Consider the following 22,475-nt stretch of genomic DNA (forward strand, 5'->3'; position numbering starts at 1 on the left):
TAAATCCGATAGATGGCGCTGAGTAGTGTAGATCGCAAATATTGTAAACGCAAATTTTCCATGCAAATGGTTTTTCAGCTGAAAAACAAGGCAGATTCTGCTCATTTGCATGTCTTTCCCATATGCAGTGGCATACATAGAGAAGTTAGGGCCCTATAGCAAGGATCAATCCAGGCCCCCCACACAGGACAGAAGGGTTTCCGCTTAAACCCTTTTCAATGACCCTTTGGCCATTTTTCCACTTCCTCATTTGCTAAAAGTTGTTCCTTTAGACTAGAGGGTAGAGTCCTGACCAAGTTTTCACCTCCAGTAGAAAAGGACATGATCACAACTGGGCCCCCTCTTGCCCTGGGCCCCATGGCTGTTGCAGGGTCTGCTGCTATGGTAGTTACGCCCCTGCCCATATGCCCATGTTTATGCAAGTTTACACGACAAAACTGTATAGAAAGGTTATTGAATATTATGTTAGGACAATCAGAAAACTTTTTGTCACCCTAACGATAATGATCTAGGTGCGCAGTTCCACCCAAGCCCTCCAACAGATATGGAGCCACTTCGAGGCTTACTGGCTCTCAGTCAGATGAGAGCTGGTTTTGAATGCCTGAGATGGGATGGAACATTTGTGTAGTTGTCTATTGTATGTCATAGGTAATAGGAGTCCAAGATGCATCCAGATGCCCTCCCCATGCTGCTTCTAAACCTTTTTGATGGTGTTTCCATCAATTTCTAACCTTTTTCTGTAAACCAGAAACCCTCTCCTCTTCAGAGCCTGGTTTAATGCTTGGGTTCTCCCATTGACTTCCATTGTGCTTGGATGCTTGATCAACACTAATGGGCAGGTTTGGGACCCGAGACTACACCTGCAAAATAGTATGCTAGTGTCAAGGAACCATGAACCAGACGTACAACAAGAGATACGTGGAAATAAGAAGGCTTTATTGCAAATCAAGCTGTAAGCAAAAGTCCAAACGGATGGCTAAACCGGAGCAGGGTCTTGCGAAGCCAGAGGTCAGGAACCAGAAGGGTAGTCAGACGAAGCCAGGATCAGGAACCAGAAGGGTAGTCAGACGAAGCCAGGATCAGGAACCAGCGGGGTAGTCAGACGAGGCCAGGATCAGGAACCAGAAGCAGCAGCAGTCTTAGAAGCATGTGCACACAGGAGGAACAAGCAAGGAACTGAAGCCACAGACCTCCTATATATATGAGCTAGGCATCCAGCTCCTCCCAGTGGGAAGGAGAAGCCGCAGGGTGGGAGGCTACAAGAAACCCAGAAACCAAGATGGCCGCCAGCACATGTCAAACGAAGGAGAACAGCAAGAAGGTAAGACCATGACAGTACCTCCCCCTCAAGGGCCCCTCCTCCGCGGAGTAAGGAACGGTTTCTGAGGGAAGCGTGCGTGGAAGGCTCGGAGCAAGGCAGGAGCATGGACATCTGCGGAGGGAACCCAGGAACGCTCCAAACTGACTCCCCCGATCCGACACAATCTCCTTGGGCAAACCGTGCAACCGGAAGACCTCCCTGGCGAAAATCATGGCCAACTCTTGTGCAGAGGGTAACTTCTTGAGAGGAACACAGTGGCACATTTTGGAAAACCGATCCACAATCATGAGAATGACCGTATGGCCTCGGGATGCAGGGAGGTCCACAATGAAATCCATCCCCAGGTGTGACCATGGGCGCTCCCCGGTGGCTATGGGTTGCAAAAGGCCCAACGGAAGGTGCCGAGGGGACTTACTCTGGGCACAAACGGAGCATGCCGCTACATATGCGGCGATGTCGGAACGTAGAGAAGGCCACCAGAACAGACGTGAAACAGCCCAGGACAGCTGATTCTTTCCAGGATGCCCCGCGGCCTTGGAGTTATGGTAGGTTCGCAACAACCGAGTGCGCAACTCCTCAGGCACAAAACATCTGCCGTTGGGTCTCCCAGAGGGAGCACCAGATTGAGCCGCCAAAATCTGCTCACCCAGGGGAGAGGTCAGGCTGGTGCGAATGGCGGCCAGGATCTGATTCGGAGGTATGACCGAAGTCGGAATCGACTCCTCCCCGGACAGCTCGGAGTACTGCCGTGATAAGGCATCCGCTCTGATGTTCTTGGAACCGGGTAGGTAGGAGACCACGTAATTAAAACGTGACAAGAACAGAGCCCATCTGGCCTGACGTGGTGTCAATCTCTTGGCCTCAGAAAGGTAGGTCAGATTCTTGTGGTCCGTCAGGATGAGAACCGGAACCACCGAACCCTCGAGCAAGTGCCTCCATTCTTTAAGGGCCTGCACGATGGCCAATAACTCCCTGTCACCAATCTGATAGTTGCACTCCGCGGAAGACAGTTTCCGGGAGTAAAACCCACAAGGAAGCAGAGGACCCTCTGGTGTTCTACGCTGAGACAGAAGGGCGCCTACTCCCGTCTCAGACGCGTCCACCTCGAGGACAAAGGGCAACCCAGGGTTGGGATGCGACAGAATCGGAGCCGACACAAAGGCGGACTTTAGAGCCTCAAAAGCTCGGATGGCCTCGAGCGGCCAGACCTGGAAATTACTGCCCTTCCTGGTCAGATCCGTGAGAGGCTTGGCTAGCATAGAAAAGTCCCTGATGAACTTCCGATAATAATTGGCGAAGCCCAAAAAGCGCTGCAGGGCACGGAGACCACTGGGCTGGGGCCACTGTAAGACAGCCGAAACCTTCTCAGGATCCATGGAGAACCCCTCAGCGGAAATGATGTAACCTAAGAAGGTTACCCGGGATCGGTGAAATTCGCATTTCTCAAGCTTACCGAACAGCCTGTTCTCTCGTAACCGTTGCAACACTCGTCTGACATCCATAATGTGGGCCTCCATGGATTCAGAATATACCAAGATGTCATCCAAATAGACCACCACACACTGCTGCAACAGGTCACGGAAAACATCGTTGATGAATTCCTGGAAGACTGCGGGCGCATTGCACAACCCAAAGGGCATAACCAAGGATTCATAATGACCGGTCCTGGTGTTAAACGCGGTCTTCCACTCATCGCCCGCCTTGATCCTTACCAGGTTATATGCCGCCCTCAGGTCGAGTTTGGTAAAGACCGTGGCCCCTTTGAGGCGATCGAACAGCTCGGAAATCAAGGGTATCGGGTAAGCGTTCTTGATCGTGATGCGATTGAGACCCCTGTAATCGATGCAAGGCCTCAACTCACCGCCCTTCTTTTTCACAAAGAAAAATCCAGCCCCTGCCGGGGACGAGGATTTGCGGATGTGTCCGCGTGAAAGCGCCTCCCTCACGTACTCCTCCATGGCCTCATTCTCCGCTACCGACAGTGGATAGACCTTGCCACGAGGAGGAACGACACCAGATTGTAACTCTATGGCACAATCGTATGGGCGGTGCGGAGGTAGGGCAACCGCGCGCACCTTATCGAATACATCCCGGTACTCTTCGTATTCAGGAGGCAACAGAGAGTCCGAGGAAGTACACAGCAACTTGACAGGCCCATGGATGCAACCAGCCCCACACTGCGGTGACCACGAGAGGATCTCGGCCGATCTCCAATCGAAAGTCGGATTATGCTTCTGGAGCCAGGGGTACCCCAAGACCACCGAGTAGTGTGGAGACGAAATAACCTGGAGACAGACCGACTCTCTGTGAACGGCACCAATGGCTATCCCCACTGGAAGGGTCTCATGAGTCACGTGTGGCGGCAGAAGGGGTCTGCCGTCTATCGCCTCAATAGCCAGTGGGGAACCTGGAGGCTGCAGAGGAATGGAATTGGCGGCAGCGAACACACTATCAATGAACAAACCACCAGCACCAGAGTCCACCAACGCCTGGGTCGTCACCGAGCCCCCGACCCAGGAGAGGACAACAGTGATCAGTGGTTTGTCAACACGGGAAACCGGGTACGAGGAGACTCCACCCAAGATCTGCCCCCGACAGGATCTCAGGTGCGAGCGTTTCCCGGACGGTTCGGACATGCCAACCGAAAATGCCCACCGAGACCACAGTACATGCATCGGCCCTCGCGTCTCCGGAGTACCCTCTCCCCCTCGGACAGGCGAGCATACCCCAGCTGCATGGGTTCACCCCCAGACAAGTCATCCCCAGGAGGCGTGGGAGGAGAGGGAGGCACGGGTGGGACAGCAAACGTAGGCGCCAATCTGTTAGAAGACCTCCGCAGGCTCTCCTTAAAGGAAGGTCTCTCCCTGAGTCTGGTGTCAATCAAAATCAGGAAAGAAATAAGAGACTCGAGCTCCACTGGTAGGTCCTTAGCTGCAACCTCATCCTTCAAGGCATCCGAGAGACCATGAGAGAAAGCAGCGACCAGAGCCTCATTATTCCAGCCCACCTCTGCTGCCAGGGTACGAAACTCAATGGCGTATTCAGCTACGGATCGTGAACCCTGTCTGATGGACATAAGGAGCTTCGCAGCAGAGGCAGCACGAGCCGGCACATCGAATACCTTCCGAAGAGAAGCAACAAAACCGGAAAACTCGGCAACCACCGGATTGTTGTTCTCCCATAAAGGGCTGGCCCAGGCCAAGGCCTTGTCCAAGAGCAGCGAGATCAAGAAGCCCACCTTTGATCTCTCAGTAGGAAAGGCATGTGGCAGCAACTCGAAATAGATGCCCACCTGGTTAAGGAAACCTCGGCACTGAGTTGGCTCTCCCCCAAAGCGCTGTGGAAGGGGGGCAGAACCGGTCATACCCCGAGACACCGCAGGCGCAGCAACAGGTGTCGGGGTAGACTCTGGCGCAACAACCGGAGCGGCAGTAGGAGCGGGCCCAGGAGCGACAACCGACCCATCGGCAACGGAAGCGAAATGAGCCGTGCGTTCAAGCAGAGTTTGCAACGCCACAGCGAACCGACCCAACAGGTGATCCTGCTGATCAAGTCTGGCAACCAGCGTAGGTAGCGAGGATGGCCCTGTACAGTCAGAATTCATGGCTTGGTCCTAATGTCAAGGAACCATGAACCAGACGTACAACAAGAGATACGTGGAAATAAGAAGGCTTTATTGCAAATCAAGCTGTAAGCAAAAGTCCAAACGGATGGCTAAACCGGAGCAGGGTCTTGCGAAGCCAGAGGTCAGGAACCAGAAGGGTAGTCAGACGAAGCCAGGATCAGGAACCAGAAGGGTAGTCAGCCGAAGCCAGGATCAGGAACCAGCGGTGTAGTCAGACGAGGCCAGGATCAGGAACCAGAAGCAGCAGCAGTCTTAGAAGCATGTGCACACAGGAGGACCAAGCAAGGAACTGAAGCCACAGACCTCCTATATATATGAGCTAGGCATCCAGCTCCTCCCAGTGGGAAGGAGAAGCCGCAGGGTGGGAGGCTACAAGAAACCCAGAAACCAAGATGGCCGCCAGCACATGTCAAACGAAGGAGAACAGCAAGAAGGTAAGACCATGACAGCTAGTGGTTTAGTCACTGCAAATCAGGTAACAGGAAAATTGATAATTTATCACAACCCTCTGCAGTTTCAGGTCAATATGGATAATTTATGTCGACCAAGATATTTTAGGAGTAACGTCACAGGAGAACAACTCTTCAATGGCTCTTTAATTTTCTCATCTATTTATTAGACTGGCTATGTCAGCTCTGGTGTATTAGGAAAACCATAAAGGTGCAGGATCAATAAGCCCAGACCTAATGGTGTCACTGGCTTATTATACACTGTGGATGGCGACATGCTGCATAATTGTCACTTTTTGAAGGTCAAAGTAACATCTATAAAACAAATACCAGAGAACGTGTGAGCACAGCTGCCACATTGCTTACCTGTTCTCCAGTTTCAGATTTCCAGTAGTCCGGACCCATTAGCATCTCTCTCCTCCTTCCTGTCACACCCAGACAGCAGGGTAGCACTGTTTCATCTACTCCATAGACTGAAACCTGCTTCCTGTCTCTGTTCCTTCCTCATAGGCTATCTCCAGCACCTAAAAGGCCAGTGCACAACCAATGGCTGACAACCAATGGCTGGATTTGGCTTTTTGCTGCATGACCTGACCTTGACCTGATCTACATAATGACAATGAGCTGAGTGCCTTCACCCTTGTACTGACTTTGTATTACACAAACTCTGCCCGTCCTGACCTTGGCCTGTCCCTGACTACAGTTTTACCTGATCCCTCAGTGTTCCACACTAGTGTCTGTTGAGCTCTGTGGGTCAGTAGTCTACTGAACACAGATTACTCTAGGTAGTGGCCTGGTAGTTCCCCTGCAGCAGAGTCCAGATCCATATACAGATGTTAAAGAGTAAAGACCAAGGTGGCCACTTAGATATCACGCTTAGGAGTAGTCAAATCTGTTCAGTATAAACAGCAGATCCACATCTGCTTTGGCAAATCTATTATCGATTTGAGACAAATTGAAAAATATTGGATTTTTTTTTAATACCAATAAGGCCTAGTAAGTCTTTCAAAAATGTGTTTAATATTTCAGGCTATGGTTAGGTATCTTTAAGTTAACTTTATAGAAGAATCTAAGTCCAAATTAATCTCCTATTCGTCGTATATGTGATTAAACTAACCTGCAGTGCTATATTAAATCAGCAACATCCATCCATGCAGTAACACCCATGATACCTCTTTATACTCCATGGGCCAGATTTATCATTAGCTCAGGTCAGAATAATGGAGTGAAAAAGTCCCCAAAAAAGTCCCAAACGCTAAAACTGCGCACAAATTTGCGACTTTTTTCTGCTCTGCACTATGCTCGCCAGTTTTCTGAAAGTGGGCGTGTTTACTTATGTAAATGAATCTCTAGACAGATTTACTATTGGGACTATTTAAAAAGTCGCAGAAAAGTCGGAATTTCACTCCAGTGAGGATCATGCTTATCTTATGAGACTTTTTAATAGAACATGCGACTTTTTCATAAAAACGTGGGACTTTTTCGTAAAGATGTGCGACAAAAAATATTTTGCATACGGTGGAGGATGTCGGCGCGGTCCACATGCACCACAAAGGCATCCTACACAAAACGGAGCATTGTGCGGATGAAAATATAATCATAAATCACAGAAAAAATGTGGGCTCCGATATCTTCCTGACAGGAATATATTGGCAAAAGTCTCAGCTTTTAATATCTGCATTTATGACTAGCCAGTATAGTCAGTGGCATATCCGTTTGGTGCATTTTTCTGTGATTTATGATTATATTTTCATCCGCACAATGCTCCGTTTTGTGTAGGATGCCTTTGTGGTGCATGTGGACCGCGCCGACATCCTCCACCGTATGCAAAATATTTTTTGCTGGGGATAGTCGTTTGCTGCGGTCCACATGCGGTGGGGCTGCTCCCCCAATGAAAAACACGCTACAGTGTTAGGGGTTGAGCAGCTCCCCCAGATTTGCCACTATATTTCTGTGTTTTTGTCTACAATCAAGGACACGTCAACTTCCATCAGGCAGGCGGACTCCAGAATTGGAATGCGCCCTCGAGAGAAGAACAAGTCCGCACTTCTCATCACTGCATTGTCATGGTCTTACCTTCTTACTGTTCTCCTTCGTTTGACATGTGCTGGCGGCCATCTTGGTTTCTGGGTTTCTTGTAGCCTCCCACCCTGCGGCTTCTCCTTCCCACTGGGAGGAGCTGGATGCCTAGCTCATATATATAGGAGGTCTGTGGCTTCAGTTCCTTGCTTGGTCCTCCTGTGTTCACATGCTTCTAAGACTGCTGCTGCTTCTGGTTCCTGATCCTGGCCTCGTCTGACTACCCCGTTGGTTCCTGATCCTGGCTTCGTCTGACTACCCCGTTGGTTCCTGATCCTGGCTTCGTCTGACTACCCTGCTGGTTCCTGATCCAGGCTTCGTCTGACTACCCTTCTGGTTCCTGACCTCTGTCTACGCAAGACCCTGCTTCGGTTTAGCCATCTGTTTGGACTTTTGCTTACAGCTTGATTTTCAATAAAGCCTTCTTATTTCCACTTATCTCTTGTTGTACGTCTGGTTCATGGTTCCATGACATGCATGCTGGCCCAGGGAGCTTCATAAATGTGATTACAACTTCTATTACAGCCACCCACGCTCAAACACGCACCCCTGCAGTCCGAGTACTGTGCTTTCCACTATACCGATGGAAATAGCATGAAAAAGGAGATGAATTGGGTGTGGGAGATACTAAATGCTAATCTGGAAGATGGAGGAGACCCAAAAGAGAGCAGGGAAACCTCTCTGTTCTTTATGTTAGAAAGCTTCCAAAAAGTTCATAGTTTTTTCAGAGAAAAAGGCTTAATCTAAGGCTGATTTTTAGGCAGATGTTTGTAAAAGCCCAAAAGACCCAGACCACTAATGCTTTATAAAGGGGGAAATTGTACTTTCTTTTCTTGAAGCCAATGCTTTCCTAGTACAGAACCATATTTGTGTCCCATTCAAGGTATAAACAACATGTTTATCATTTGGCACCAAAATGCATAAAAGTTAACCTCATCTGCCATTTTGCTGCCCACCTGGCCAATGTATCTAGTTCACCTTATAGCAATTGGTCTTACTGGCAGCCCATTGTTCTGGTTCCTACTTACTATTTTATAAAAAAGTAGGTAAAATTGGTTTGACATTACCTCCCTGTCATAAAAACATGACAGTTACAGATGATTATATCATTATATAGAACATAACGTTCAGCATAATCTCTTAAAAAACTTTCAAGTAATTTTCCAGCTGTAGAAGTTAAACTTGCTGGCCTATAGTTATTAGGCACATAAGTGCGGTAGGGGGCGGCACAGCCACACAAACAAATCGCACTGCTAGCCAACACGACTCCCACGGCTGATGAGGACACACACTGCCGGTGGTGCACAGCTGAATGTAGCTGGTAGAGTGCATATAATCACAAAGTAGAGGAAGAAGTAAACAGCGGCACTCACCAGTGTGTTGAAATAATGCGGTTTATTCCATAGATAAGGTATAGCAGGGGGCGGACAATTCTGATGCACGCATCAAACAGCGACGGCCGTTTCGTGCTACATGCGCTTCCTCGGGCTGTGCATCACTGCGTGCTTTCGCGTCACCCCTTTTAAATGCCGGCGCGGTCCGTTGTCATGGTGATAGACAACAAGATTGCGTCTGCATCAAAGGGTTGAATAAAATACAAAAATGTGTACATGTAACAATACAATTATAAGCACTGAGCAACATATTTATGCGTGACAGTAGATATGTGCCTACAAAAAGGGGCTTAAATCGTTCCTGTCATTCAATCCAAGCTCACCCAGGGCTTGCGTCCGCAGGATCCATCTGGCTTCCCTCTGCAGGAGGAGGTGGTGTCTATCCCCTCCCCCTTTTATTCAACCCTTTGATGCAGACACAATCTTGTTGTCTATCACCATGACAACCAACACACTGGTGAGTGCCGCTGTTTACTTCTTCCTCTACTTCGTGACTATAGTTATTAGGCTTTGGCCTTGAACCTTCTTTGAATATAGGAATGTCATTAACCATTGGTATCTTACCTTAAAGGGGTTGTCCAGCTTCAGAGCTGAACCTGGACATACCTCCATTTTCACCCCGGTAGCCCCCCTGACTTGAGCATCGGAGCAGTTCATGCTCCGATGCTCCCCTTTGCCCTGCGCTAAATGGCGCAGGGCAAAAGCATTTTCAGTAGTTTCGGTGACAAACTGGGCTCTCTATGGGGCTGCCAGGAAGCCCGGTGATGTCACCGGCACCGATGGGCAAGATTTAGCGCTGCCCTAGCCAGTAAAACGGCTAGGGCAGCGCTAAAGCACGCCCCTCAGAGCCCGTGCCCTGCACGATCTAGTTCAGGGCAAGGGAGCGCATCGGACATGAGATGCTTTGATGCTAACATCAGGGGGGCTGCCTGGGTGAAATTATGGGTATGTCCGGGTTCAGCTCTGAACCCGAACAACCCCTTTAAAGGTCAAAAACAATAGTTCAGATATCACAGAGCTTAGTTCTTTAAAGGGAACCTGTCACCAGGTTTTTGGGTATAGAGCTGGGGACATGGGTTTCTAGATGGCCGCTAGCACATTCGCAATATCCAGTCCCCATAGCTCTGTGTGCTTTTATTGTGTATAAAAACTGATTTAATACATATGCAAATTAACCTGAGATGAGTCAGAGCTTGAAAATATGACTCTTCTCTGGTCACACAAGTAAGATATGACTCTTATGGTTATTTGCATATGTATCAAATCGTTTTTTTTACACAATAAAAGCACACAGAGCTATGGGGACTGGGTTTTGCGGATGTGCTACCGGCCATCTAGCAACCCATGTCCTCAGCTCTATACCCAAAATCCCGGTGACAGGTTCCCTTTAAGAAGGCAACGATGTTACCATCAGGCCCAGGAGCTATATTCACCTTTATTCTTTTCCAAACCTTTTCGGATCGTTCTCCAACCAGAAGTAACATCATTCGCAACGTTAGTGCACATGTCCTTAGTAGGCTGCTCCTGAGGGTGAGAGAAAAGTCACCCTTTTTTAGAAGAAGCTTTTTCACTCTTTGAAAATTTCCGCAATGTGCTTCTCTTTTCTAATTTAGCTAGTCTGACAAAAATATGTTCCTCACCTTCAGACTTCGAATTTTCAAATATTTTTTTTATATATATTTTTTTAAAGATTACTTATTTTTAACTTATTTTTTTACCTTTTATAATTTTTTTTTTTTAAATCCCATATGTTAATACATAAGACTCTGTATTAATAGTAGTAAAAGGCGTTCTACATGTAGTACATATTAATGACCTATCCTCAAGAGCGCTGCTTCCTCTTTATTACACTAGGAAGTCTCGGCAGCGCAGTATACTTACAAGTAGTCACTCCAGTCACTTGAATGTAATTACAGTTGCTGTCATTGCGAGGGAGATGATGGGAGTGTAATGAAGAGGAAGCAGGGATCACATGGAGCGTTACCGCCTCTTCAAACAGCTGATTGGCGGGGGTGTTCGTATCGGACCCCCACTGATCAGATATTGAAGACTTATCCTGAGGATAAGTCATCAATATATACTGCCTACACAATCCCTTTAAGTATGCCCTAACAACAGGGAATACAATCAGACAATAGAGATTCTGCAGAAATCAAATTTGTTACGAATTTCTCAAAAGATTTAAACTTCAACAAATCCGTAGCTTTTTGTGATTCTGCGCGCACAAATTCAAAATGGTGACTGAATCAAATCTGACGGCTGAATCAGACCTGAAATTCATTTTGAGAAACTCGATCATCTTTATCAGACAGCTCTGGGGTCTTTGAATTGAGATTGGGCTTTCCACCAAGGCAAGGTGTGGGCTGTGATCGAGTCACAATTAGTCTTCAGCCAGATAAGAACCAACCAAATTGTTTAAAATATAATATTTAGCAGCATTGGTTACTTGGCCAGAACTGTCAGTCGAGAACTGACTCACAAAGTTAGTTCAAAATCTAACTTTGCATTTGAGAATTTTGAGTAGACTATACAAGATTAATTAAAAAAAGATCGATAACTGCCTGGATGTGTACATGCTGCCACTGGGCATCTGGCTGTCATCAGAGAAATCAATTGAGAGAAGACTGAACAGCAAATATTAAAAATAGGTACAGGTAGACCTGTCCACTTGGCCACCAGGGATACGGCTAGTTTCACACTAGCGGCAAGGAACTCCGGCAGGCTGTTCCGGCGGGTGAAAAGCCTGTCGGATCCGTGCTGCCACTAGTGCACACATACCCCCGAACTACCGCTCCGGCCCCATTGACTATAATGGGGGTGGGCCGGAGTTCCAGTGGCAGCACATGCCGAGAGGCGGCCGGAATAAAAGTGGGGCCGGAGCAGTAGTCCGGGGGCACGCATGCACTAGCGGCAGCACGGATCCGATAGGCTGTTCACCCGCCGAAACAGCCTGCTGGAGTTCCTTGCTGCTAGTGTGAGGGGCCTAAGACAGTAGATTGTTGGGCCACAAGGGCAAAAATATTAAAATGCTGAACGACCAGTGATAAGAAAGGAAACCACTTGGAGCTAGGCAATAAATCATTGAGCCAATTAGGATAAGACAGTAGACTACTAGTCCTCCAGGGATAATGCAGTAAGCCATTTAAGCACCAGAAATAAGACAGTAAACCAATGAGCCAATGATCATTAGACAGGAGACCACAGAACCAATAGGGATAAGACAGTAGTCCACTGAGCTACCAGCGATGAGACAGTAAACCTGTGAGACACATGAAATAATACAGTAAACCACTAAGCTGATGGGGATGAGACAATAGACCACTGGGCTACCAGGGATGAGACCGTAAACCCCTGGGACACATTAAATAAGACAGTAAACCACTAAGCTAATAAGGATTAGACAATAGACTACTGGGCCATCAGGGAAAAGACAGCAAACCATAAAACTAGGGATAAGAGGGAAAACCAATGAGCCACCAGGATAAGGAAAGTAAACCCCTGAGCCAAAAGGAATACGAATAAGACAATAGTCTACAGGGCTTTTAGAGAAAAGACAGCAAACATCTAAACTACTAGGAATAAGGCCTCTTTCACACAACTGTATGTATTTTGCAGTCCGCAAAACACAGATCTTCAAAAATACAGATGACATCCGTGTGACATCCGTGTTGCATCTGTTTTTTGTGGATCTAATGTTACAACGCCTATCCTTATCCACAAAACGGAGAAGAATAGGGCATGTTATATATTTTTGCAGGGATATGGAATGGACATACGGATGCGGACAGCACACATTTTTTGCAGACCCATTGAAATAAATGGGTCTGCATTGTATCCAGAAAAACTACATCCTAAGAGAGTAAACCACTAGGCCACCAAGAATAATTAAATAAACCACTCAGCCAGCACCAAACTACATAACTACTAGAAAAAAGAGAGCAAACCACTGGGCCACTAGGTTTAAGACAATAAACCCCTGAGCCAAAAGAAACAAGAATAAGACACTAGTCTATCAGACTTTCAGAGAAAAGACAGCAAACATCTAAACTTCTAGGGACAAGACAGTAGAACACTGGGCCACCAGGGATAAGACAGTAAGCATCTGAATTACCAGGAATAAAAATGTTCTGGGCTACGGTACATAAGACAGTAAACCAGTACAGTAAACCAGTAGGCCAGCAGTCAAATACAATGCAGTGTTAGGTCATCACCTCCTAGATATTTTTGCACTTAGGCCACCAGGAAGTTAATTCTGTTCACTAGGAGTGGACATTTTCCTCCTACTCCCCACACTTTGGCCTTGTCCTACTTGATAACTAGCTGACAGACAATATACCATGAAACTCTATTATTATTGGGGAAAGTGTGAAAAAAATTCTGCTGCTCGTTTGTAGCTTTTCTACTCAGTGCACTGCATTTTAATAAGAACTTTATTTGCAAATATTTTCATTCCTTTTGATCGTTCCCAGACTGTTTTCGCCCTCTTTTATGCATTCAGTCTGTGTTTAGACCTGACAGCACATTGCTCACTTGTGGTTACATTTTGGAAGCGGGATTATAGGTCAGGAAAGAACTTCATGGATTTTAAGATCACCGACTGTCAAGCTTCTGCAAATTCTCCATTCACTAAGCCTCCAATCATGAAGTTGAGTAAATCTAATGTGACTTAATTAGTATACTGTATACAGCGCGTTTCAAGACCTCAGAGATCATGAGATGCAAATGCAATGCTAATGAGCTTTCCACTTGTATTTCATATACACCCTACAGTCACTGGACTGCATAAAAAACTCAGCTGAGTAAATTGGTGGAACATTCCACAGGACACTAGTAGAGGTGGCAGTAGCTCCGTTAAAGGGTTGTCCGGGTTCAGAGCTGAACCCTGACAAATCCTCTTCTTCTCCCAGGCAGCCCCTTTGAGTGGAGCATTGGAGCATTTCATGCTTTGATGCTCTCCCTAGCCCTGCACTGCATTGGGAGGCCTGGTGATATCTCCGGCACTAATGGGCAGGGCAGCGTTAAAGCCTGCCTATTAGTGCTGGTGACATCACAGGGCTCACTGCTAGACGGGAGCCTCTGTCTAGCAGTCCCATAGGGAGACCCGGTACGTCATCGGATCTGCTGAAAAAGACCTTGCCCTGTGCGATTCAGTCCAGGGCAACGGAGAGCATCGGAGTGTGAAATGCTCCAATGCTCCACTCAAAGGGGAAGCCTGGGTAAAGAAGTGGATATGGCCGGGTTCAGCTCTGAACCCTGACAACCCCTTTAACATACAGGTAAGGAGGTTGATACAAGACATATGAGAAGTTCTTTTGTTTCTTAAGATATAAACTATACATACATTGTCACTAGAGATGAGCAAATTGATTCTTTAGAATCAAAATATGATTTTTTTTATTTTTAAGAAATTCAGTTTTTTGAGACCAGAAATTCTCGAGATTAAATTTGGATGAATTTTTGCAGGGAGAAAGAGAGAGAAAAAGTAAGAGAGAGACTGAAGAGCTTCACAGCACTTTGAAAGAGGTCTCTCTGTCTCTCCATTATTTCCAGGTCATATGTTCTGCAGCATTTTTATCAATTACAACTTTGCACTGGCACTTTATTCTTATTCGTACATTTGATGTCACATTATGTCTTTTCTGATTATCTCGCTCATTATTTTCAATTTTATTGTTATATCATGTATAATTATGTGTTTTTCTATTATGGTTAGCACTTTACTACTGATTCTAGTTATTTCGTAAGTTCATTGGCACTTTAATACTTCTTTCTGGGTCATATATATATTTTTTTTTTGGGGGGGGCTCTTCTATATTGATTGTTATAAAAAAATTTAAGCCTGATTTAATAAATTATATATATTTTTTTATTTATTGGTGTGCTTGAATCTGGGTTTGTAGAAGGTCAGTTCGGATGAATCAGGGCACCAGCCGGAGCCTATGCCCCATCAAGTTCCAGCCAAAGTGTGCCTCCTGATACATTGGCAGCCCATGTATACTCCCAATACAGTAACTGCCACAGGGTCCTTCCTATGCAGTGCCAGTTACACTTCCCATAAGATCCATCCAAAGTGTGCCTTCCCTTTATTGCCAAGCAAAGTATATACTTCATACAGTGCCAGACACAAGGTACTAGCTATACACAAGCCATAGTGTACTCCCTATTCAGTGCCATCCACAGTATAATTTTCCATCAAGTGCCAACCACAGTACACTCCCTATACAGTGCCAACTACAGTGTCAAATATGCCCCCCAATGTGAGTGTAGCACCAGTGTAGCAATTATTACCTACCTTACCTACATTTTCCCTAAGTGTTCACTTTTTTCACGTGTCGCCCATCCTGGGATACCGAAATGTAATTTCCTCCACTTATTTCGTCAAATATAAGGCCTGCAGAAGAATCTATAAAATTGATAAGTGTGTATGTACAGTACAGACCAAAAGTTTGGACACACCTTCTCATTCAAAGAGTTTTCTTTATTTTCATGACTATGAAAATTGTAGATTTACACTGAAGGCATCAAAACTATGAATTAACACATGTGGAATTATATACATAAAAAAAAGTGTGAAACAACTGAAAATATGTCATATTCTAGGTTCTTCAAAGTAGCCACCTTTTGCTTTGATTACTGCTTTGCACACTCTTACCATTCTCTTGATGAGCTTGAAGAGGTAGTCACCTGAAATGGTTTTCACTTCACAGGTGTGCCCTGTCAGGTTTAATAAGTGGGATTTCTTGCCTTATAAATGGGGTTGGGACCATCAGTTGCATTGTGGAGAAGTCAGGTGGATACACAGCTGATAGTCCTACTGAATAGACTGTTAGAATTTGTATTATGGCAAGAAAGAAAGAAAAACGAGTAGCCATCATTACTTTAAGAAATGAAGGTCAGTCAGTCCGAAAAATTGGGAAAACTTTGAAAGTGTCCCCAAGTGCAGTCACAAAAATCATCAAGAGCTACAAAGAAACTGGCTCACATGCGGACCGCCCCAGGAAAGGAAGACCAAGAGTCACCTCTGCTGCGGAGGATAAGTTCATCCGAGTCACCAGCCTCAGAAATCGCAGGTTAACAGCAGCTCAGATTAGAGACCAGGTCAATGCAACACAGAGTTCTAGCAGCAGACACATCTCTAGAACAACTGTTAAGAGGAGACTATGTGAATCAGGCCTTCATGGTAGAATATCTGCTAGGAAACCACTGCTAAGGACAGACAACAAGCAGAAGAGACTTGTTTGGGCTAAAGAACACAAGGAATGGACATTAGACCAGTGGAAATCTGTGCTTTGGTCGGATGAGTCCAAATTTGAGATCTTTGGTTCCAACCACCGTGTCTTTGTGCAACGCAGAAAAGGTGAACGGATGGACTCTACATGCCTGGTTCCCACTGTGAAGCATGGAGGAGGAGGTGTGATGGTGTGGGGGTGCTTTACTGGTGACACTGTTGGGGATTTATTCAAAATTGAAGGCATACTGAACCAGCATGACTACCACAGCATCTTGCAGCGGCATGCTATTCCATCCGGTTTGCGTTTAGTTGGACCATCATTTATTTTTTAACAGGACAATGACCCCAAACACACCTCCAGGCTGTGTAAGGGCTATTTGACCATGAAGGAGAGTGATGGGGTGCTGCGCCAGATGACCTGGCCTCCACAGCCACCGGACCTGAACCCAATCGAGATGGTTTGGGGTAAGCTGGACCGCAGATTGAAGGCAAAAGGGCCAACAAGTGCTAAGCATCTCGGGGAACTCCTTCAAGACTGTTGGAAGACCATTTCAGGTGACTACCTCTTGAAGCTTATCAAGAGAATGCCAAGAGTGTGCAAAGCAGTATTCAAATCAAAAGGTGGCTACTTTAGAGAACCTAGAATATGACATATTTTCAGTTGTTTCACACATTTTTGTTATGTATAAATTTCCACATGTGTTAATTCACCGTTTTGATGACTTCAGTGTGAATCTACAATTTTCATAGTCATGAAAATAAAGAAAACTCTTTGAATGAGAAGGTGTGTCCAAACTTTTGGTCTGTACTGTATATTCATCCTCTTAGGACCTTTTCAGTAACAAAATTTCTCCCAAAGAAGAGCAAAAATGTTACCAATGTAAATAAAAGTGTGTAAGAGCAAATGAAGGGTTCCTCTAAATATATGATTAAAGAACTGTAAAGTTACTTCTTCACACCACAATGGCACAACAAGTTAAGTTCACAATAAAGGGCACAGCATGCTTGGTGATTATAACACCCACTAGGTGTCACAAGTAAGCTCAATGGTTGTTGAGTTCTCAAAAGAGCCTTCTCCCCTACTACATATCCCTTCAGTTCACAACATTTTAGGACTGAACTATAAAAAGCATGGGGCAACCAATCTCCTGCAAGTCTCTCCCCTGCTGAAGTCTTACACAACCCCACAACTCTGGTACCCCATGAGCTGAGGTCCCACTCACCCTTCTTAGACCTCCCAGAGGGCTGACCTCTCCCAGTGCTGACAAAACTGTCACCCCCACCACCTTGAGGACTATTTCTTTTCCAGGACTGAATTTACACTTAGTGCTTCAGAGAGGGAGAGAGGAGAGCACAAAATAGGTAGGACCATTCTGGGAAGGTGGATGGGCTAATTCTGGGAAGGTGGGCTAAATGCATAACAGCTCTGTTTGCATGTAGGGATTTAGAAATCTTGGCTGATGTACACCATCCCTCCAGCACCTGTGTGGCTTGAATCAAATGCAGAAGACAACTGTCACAGAAAAATAACAGTGGTATCGTCTAGCGGAGCTTTCAAAGGACAAGAGGACTCCCAAGAAATATTAGAAGAAGGCTTTATTGGCGAAAACTTCTTGAGAATACCTTGTAAGCACCACCAGAAGTTCCCATTGTTCTTCTTCCAAACCACCTAGAGCCCCTTATTCCAACTGTTACCTCACAGTCTGGACACCATTGTCAATTCTTGAGTTTTATTATGTGGCACCTCCAGTCCACACAGAACTCTTGGTGACGTGCTGTGTAGAATTTCCTTGGGTACACCATTATTTTACTTGGGTCTGCTGCCAAACAAATGTCTCACAATGGACAAACCCACTCCAGACTGAAGCCCACCAAATGTCTAAAGATGGATAAGCTAACTTTGGTCTTTATTTTAACTCTCACGATGAACAAGCCCAATGGAAGTCATCGACTTTCTCTTAATGGACAAGCCCACTCTGTCTCCAGCTCACCAACTTTTGCAATGGAAAAGCTCACTCCAGCCTCCAGCTCACTAACTGTCATTAATGATAAACCCAGGCAGTTACATAGGCCAATAACAGTTTCTTCAGGCAGCACACACTCCAACCATTATCACCCTTTGGCACCAAACCACCCCTCTATATCTACTTCTCTTTGTCGTTCCACACCTATATCAATATATTATTGAATGCGGCATGCAAAGCTTGTTTTGTATATGGTCAATCATAGAAAAGTACACCCTTCTCTATAAAATCTTCTATTGATGTGATAAAATTTACTTATAATACCATGCCTAGTCACCTGGTATACACAGGAGCATTGCATGATGGGTGTCCCCTATGGATGTGGTATTGGACAATTATTTATAATTACGTTGGTTTCATGATGGATGTCACCTATGGATGTGGTATTGGACTATTATTTATAATTATGTTGGTTTATTCAATTACATTTAAGTCAAATCCATTGTCTACAGAGGTCAAGTTATGAGAATTTAGTTAATGTCCAAAATCCTTCTGGACCAAACTATGTATAGATGTTGAAAATTACTGTTCATGCACTATGTGTGAAGGAATAATCCATATCAAATTTTCCTCCCATGTTGAGATGCTGGAATACTTTAGTCTTCAAAGGGAAGAGTCTCATAGCTGGACATCACAGCCCCCAACCTGTCAGAGCGATCCTGTCTCGGTTCATCTTATAGGCTCCTATTTGCCTACTTCAGTAATATGAGGGACTCATACTGTTTCGCAGTTCAATGTGTTCAATGTATTTTTGCATTTCACCACAGGAAGAAAATATCTATTTCTCTGTATTTTCTGTAGCCACCTCCGACCGCGGATGAATTCCTAATTAACATTGGTTGTAAGTTCTCTCTGAAGGAGCTGGACAATATTCCGCAGAAGCCTCAGAATTAATTATATAGTGGAGGAGATGTCACCGAGCAAAATTCTGCAGATTTAAAGGGTGATTCGAAACTCATTTGGTCCAAGGCGGGGAGGATAAAGTTTTGTAGTTAGCAGATAGCTTCCTCTAATTTGGCGACTTGCACAAGAAACTTCAAGATGTCAGCGCAAAACTATTAATTAACCGCCTATAGTAATGACATGTAATAAAGGAGGAACAACTCATTTAGAGCTTGTTCTTGCCACTTAAAAATGATTAGAAACCTCCTTAATACATTGCAGAAGAATTTTGATTTGCATGAAGACAATGCCATAGAGAGAATTTTAGTAAACTAGCTAAGAACCTTCTAGATGATCAGCGCTCAACCTACATTAATTATATAGTGGAGGAGATGTCACCGCGCAAAATTCTGCAGATTTAAAGGGTGATTCGAAACTCATTTGGTCCAAGGCGGGGAGGATAAAGTTTTGTAGTTAGAGATAGCGTTGTCTAATTTGGTGACTTGCATAAGAAACTTCAAGATGTCAGCTCAACTATTAATCAACCGCCTATAGTAAGGACATGTAATAAAGGAGGAACAACTCATCTAGAGCTTGTTCTTGCCACTTAAAAATTATTACAAACTTCCTTGATTGTATTTTGATTTGCATGAAGACATGCCATAGAGAGAATTTTAGTAAACTAGCTAAGAACCTTCTACATGATCAGCACTCAACTTACATGAATGACATTGAATGAACGTAACTAAGAAAACCGAATTAGAAATACGAAATACATTGGGGTTATCCCATGAAATGTATTACACACATAATCAAGTACATGACAGCCTCTTTCTAACAAAGCTAGAATCAGCCCTGTACCTTACATGGATCCAGAGATGTCCACATTCATTGTTCCAATTGTTCTGTTTGATTTATTTAATTAATTTTCTATTCAGGGGAGGAAGGGGTAAAACAAGAGCTAATTGCAATGCCTCCTGGGAGATGCAGGTGCTGGATGAGCTACTGCACACCCACGTAAAGGGAGGGACCACACCTGGAAAGTGTTGGCCAGGGACGATCCGGGTGCCTACAGTTCCCGAGGTACTCCGGCCTGCTCTTTCCCGGTCCGAAAAGATCAGGGCCTTGAGGACTGCCTCATAGATTTGGAGGAATGTCCCTGTGCTGCCAGCGCTTTGGGATAGTACAAAAGAGTTGTACATGGCAACCTGTAACAAGTAGACCGCAACTTTTTTGTACCATGCCCGGGTTTTGCGCATGGTCTTATATGGCTTGAGGACATGATCCAAGAGATCAACTCCTCCCATATACCGATTGTAGTCGACGATACAATCGGGCTTGACAACCGTTGCCGTGGTACCTCGCACAGGGACAGGGGTGATGCCGTTACCATGAATTGTGGACAGCATAAGGACATCCCTCTTGCCCTTATACCTGACCAGCAACAGGTTTCCAGTGGTAAGGGCACGGGTCTCACCCCTGGGGATAGGTACCTGGAGGGGGTGGGCAGGGAGGCAGCGTTGATTTTTCTGCACAGTCCCTCAAGCGGACGTGGATCTGGAGGCAAGGGACTGGAACAAGGGGATACTGGTATAAAAGTTATCCACGTAAAGATGGTAACCCTTATCCAGCAGTGGGTACATAAGGTCCCACACAAGTTTCCTGGTAACACCCAGAGTGGGGGGACATTTTGGGGGTTGAATCCGGGAATCTCGCCCCTTGTATACATGAAATTTGTAAGTGTACCCTGAGGTACTCTCACAAATTTTGTATAGCTTCACGCCATACCTCGCCCGCTTGGAGGGCACATACTGGCGGAAAATGAGTCTCCCCTTGAACGCAATGAGAGACTCATCAACCGTGACCTCCCTTCCAGGTACATAGGCCTCCATGAATTTGGCCCCAAAGTGATCGATGACTTATACAGACGGTCATGGGCAGGATCACCTTGGGGGGGACATGCTGCATTATCGGAATAATGCAGACATTTCCGGATGGCCTCAAACCGGGAGCGTGTCATGGCCGTACTGTAAAGTGGGGTCTGGTATAGGACGTCCCCACTCCAGTACAGCCTGACACTGGGTTTCTTGACCAGGCCCATATGCAGCACGAGGCCCCAAAATTTCCTCATTTCGGCTGCACTGACCGGCGTCCAGCCACCGGGCCTGGCCAAAAAGGAGCCCGGTTGTTGAGCGACGAACTGTTGGGCGTACAGATTCGTCTGCTCCACCATCAGATTTACCAGTGGGTCACTGAAAAAATGACAAAAAAAGTCATATTCAGTGTAGCCCACTGTGGAAATCTGGATTCCTGATTGTCCTACAAAATCAGGAATCACGGGCTCGTATCGCTCTGGGCTACACCAGACAAGTTCACCGGCAGGGTGCTCCGGTGGATTTCACTGGTGGGCCGGGAAACCAGTACGAGCCCCAGAGCTGCTCGTACTAGTGTGGGCCACAGGGTCCCTAACATGGTGGTCCCTTTGCTCCGCCTGGCGGCGTCTCCGCTGCCTTGGGGGCTCATCGTCATCGCTAGATGATGAGGAGGACGCGGATGACAACAGGAATGTGGGGTCGTCCTCACTGGGACACTCGGAGTTAGAGGCAAGCTGGGCGTATGCCTCCTCGGCCGATAACGTCCGGCGGGCCATAGGGGAGTGTGTGTCTGCGTGTGTATGTGCATGTGTGGAAATCTTTATTTGGTGTGCGTGTGTGTGGGGGCACGGGTGTTCGCGGACTTAACCCTAAAACTAACAGAAAAAAATAATAAAACTAACAAAAAAAAGGCAAAAAATGGGGAAAACAAAATTCAAAACCGCTGATCAAGCGTCCGAAGTTGATCAGCGGTGGGGTGTGCGATGCGCTAACAGTGGCCGGACGCTAAGAGTGCCGGCCACAGTCAGCGTACACCAAAAAATAATAATAATGCACCCCAAAAAAGTGGGGGGGGGGCAAGCGGCAGCACCCCTGGGGGGTCTAGGGTCACACAGCTGTGCTGTGGACCCCAGACACCCTAACTTAGGGTGATGCAATAAAACTTCACAAACTAACTTTCCCTTTTTTTTCCCTGCCTAACCCAAACTTTCCATATGCTTTCCCTATGTACCTGATGGGGGGTGCTGGGGGCACAGATCGGGTCCTGGGGGCACAGATCGGGTGCTGCTGGCAGCGATGGCGGACACACAGGCAGCTCCTCTCTTCTCCGGCTCCGGAACACAAAAGGAGGAGGAGAGGAGCGCCTGCCTCTTTTGAATCTGACGCCGGGCCGCCCACAGACCAATCAGAAGCGATCCTGAGTGGTGATGTCACCATCACCACTCAGGATCGCTGGATGGTAATTGTTGGGGTTAAATCACCCCACCATCACCATCCTGTTCCGGGTTATCGGGTAGACCCGAATAACCCGGAAGAGACCCGAATAACCCGGAAACGCAGAAAACCGCAGGTCTCAATGATTTGAGCAGGCACGGG

Source organism: Bufo gargarizans, chromosome 3 (genome assembly GCF_014858855.1).
Source record: "Bufo gargarizans isolate SCDJY-AF-19 chromosome 3, ASM1485885v1, whole genome shotgun sequence".
Classification (NCBI taxonomy): Eukaryota; Metazoa; Chordata; class Amphibia; order Anura; family Bufonidae; genus Bufo; species Bufo gargarizans.